General features: G+C 36.4%; 1 non-coding gene across 1 annotated transcript; it reads left to right on the forward strand.

Moving 5' to 3' along the window:
• The first annotated feature begins 432 nt into the window (after window positions 1–432).
• On the forward strand, window positions 433–537 carry LOC113255409 (U6 spliceosomal RNA). Its single transcript, XR_003316288.1, has one exon. It is a non-coding gene; the product is annotated as a U6 spliceosomal RNA (small nuclear RNA).
• Window positions 538–3,085: the final 2,548 nt, after the last annotated feature.

Raw genomic sequence — 3,085 nt, forward strand, 5'->3', positions numbered from 1 at the left:
TTTTGAAGGTGTCAGACTACAATAAAGGTTATAACTTTCCTATGAATTATTTTTCTTTTTGCAAACCAACCATGAGTTTTAAACAAGATTTGAGGACACATACCAAAAGGAGTGTATCTATATCCTATTCGGTAAAATTACCTTGCCAAACTTTTCTATTTGGCTGGAGTTGAATAAAAATAGAATTAGCAGGGATTATACCCAGAGCCTTTTAGGTTGTGCACTCTACTCAACGAGCTGGAAAAATTAGTATGTAAAGGGAAAATCCAGCTCACATTCCACATGCAGATCCAGGCACCTTGGCTTCGGTTCTTGCCCATGAGCTTTGTTAAATTCAGGTAAAGATTCCTTATGGACTAATGACAGCCCTAAGTTTTAGGGCCTTCATTACTGGGCATGGTATAAGAAGTCTGCCTCTATAAAAGATCCCCAGTGCTTGCTTTGGCAGCACATACACAAAATTGGAATGATACAGAGAGATTAGTATGGTTCCTGTGCAAGAAGGACACGCAAACTTGTGGAACAATCCCTATTTTTACATCTCTTGTTCATGGACAAAAAGATGTAATTTGTAAAAATGGCCATACTAACCCACCACCATCTCCCGATTCAATACAATACCCATCACAATGTCAAAGGCATTCTTCACAGAAATGGAAGAAACAATTCTAAAATTTGATGGAACCAGAGAGGACCCTGAATAGTCAAAACAATCCTAAGAAAAAAAGAACAAAGCTGGAGGTATCACAGTTCCTGATTTCAAACTATATTACAAAGTCATAGTAATAAAAACAGTAAGGTTCTGGGCACAAAAGTAGACACATAGATTAACAGAACAGAATAGAAGCCCAGAATTAAATTCTAGCATATATAGTGAACTGATATGTGATAAGGGAGCCAATGAGGAAAGGATAAAATGGTGCTGAGGAAACTGGAGAAACATACAGAACAATGAAATCGGACCCCTACCTCACACCACTCACAAACATTAGCTTGAGATCGATCAAAAATGTAAACATAAGAACTGATACCATAAAACTCCTAGGAGAAAACATAAGAAAGAAGCTCATCAGTATTGGTCTTGGCAATGATTTTTTTTTGGACATGACACCAAAAGTACAAACAATGAAAGCAAAAATCAACACATGGGAATACATCAAACTCAAAAACTTCTGCACGGAAAAAGAAACAAAATGAAAAGACCACCTATAGAGTAAAAGAAAATTTTCCCAAATAATATATTGGATAAGGGATTAATGTCCAAAATATATAGGAAATGCACAGAACTTAATAATAAAAAGTATCTAATTTAAAAATTAGCAGAAGAACCAAAATGTTCTTCCAGAGAGGACATCAAGAAGTCCAACAGGCACATGAACAGATGCTCAGCATCAAAAATTATCAGGGAAGTGCCAATCAAAACCACAATGAGATTTTCACCTCATACCAGTTAGACTGTCTATCATCAAAGAAGAAAGGGATAAAGAAAGGGGGTGGGTAATCAGAAGGGGGAATGAAGCATGAGAGACTATGGACTCTGAGAAACAAACTGAGGGCTTCAGAGGGGAGGGAGGTGGGGGGACTGGGATAGGCTGGTGATGGGTAGTAAGGAGGGCACGTATTGCATGGTGCACTGGGTATTATACACAACTAATGAATCATCGAACTTTACATAAAAAAATAAATAAAAATTAAAATAAAAAAAAAGAAGTCAAGAACAATAGGCGCTGGTGAGGATATGGTGAAAAGCAACCCTATATGCTGTTGGTGGGAAAGTAAATTGATATAAACAGCACAGAAAACAATATGCACATTCTTCAAAAAATTAGGTGTACCATATGATCTGGCAAATCCACTTTTGGGTATTTATCCAAAGAAAATGAAAATAGGATTTCATAGAGATATACGCACTCCCATGTTTATCACAGCATTATTCACGTAGCTGAGAAATGGAAACAATCCATCGATGTATCAAAAAGATATGGTATGTATGTACGTGTGTGTGTGTGTGTGTGTGTGTGTGTGTGTATTACTCAGCCATGAGAAAGGTGGGTATCTTGCCATGTGCCACAACATGATTGGGCCTTGAGCACATTATGCTAAACTAGGTAAATCAGACAGAGAAAGGGAAGTACTATGTGATATCACTTATATATGGAATCTGAAAAAAATCAAACCTGTAAAAAAATAGAGGGTAAAATGGTGGTTACCAGAAAATGGGGACTAAGGCGCTAAGATCGATAGTTTTTAAAGGTATAAGCTTGTAATAAGTAGTAAATAAACCACCGAGGTATAACGCACAGTATAATGAATGTAGACAATACTATTATACTATAATTATGTAACGTGATAAATAGTACCATAATACCAATTATATTATATAATAAATCAAAGTAGCATACTATATAACAAATTCACACAATGGTTACGTGTGAAATTTATTCAGTAAAAAGAGACACATATATTAAAACAGAGTGCCCAGAAATAAACCCATACATATATAGTCAATTAACTTTTGACAAAGGAGACAAAAAGATACCATGGGGAAAGGACACTCTCTTCAATAAATGGTACTGGGAAAACTGAGCACTTATCTTACACCACACACATAAACATCAATTCAAGCTGGATTAAAGCCTTTACGTATCTACCTAGTCTGATTAGACTTCATATCACACCACTTCATGCAAACTCTAAGAACCACAAACAGTGTAATTCTTTCATACTCTAACCCAACTCATATGCAGAATCCTTTCTTCTGATTTCCTTAGTATGTTCAGAAATACTGAAAGGCTTAAAAATTAAGTGCAGACAAGAGAATTGTTAAACAGACAGTGGCTTGTTTTGAAACTACCCAGAGTGTAAAGACCCTGTTCTATGATGGACAGTCTTGAGCTAGTCAAACACTGAACACAGAGACGCCCCCAGAAGCAACTTGTCTGGGTTTCTAATTTCCCCTCCTTCTCTTTGCCGGCCTCTTCCCACAGGACATTGCTTCATAGTCCACCATCAAAGTATCCTCGTATTAAAAATAAAAATACTCTGAAGTCTCAAGAAGACCAACAGAAACAAATTTTTATTCTAT

This window comes from Ursus arctos, unplaced genomic scaffold (assembly GCF_023065955.2).
Source record: "Ursus arctos isolate Adak ecotype North America unplaced genomic scaffold, UrsArc2.0 scaffold_5, whole genome shotgun sequence".
Lineage (NCBI taxonomy): Eukaryota > Metazoa > Chordata > Mammalia > Carnivora > Ursidae > Ursus > Ursus arctos.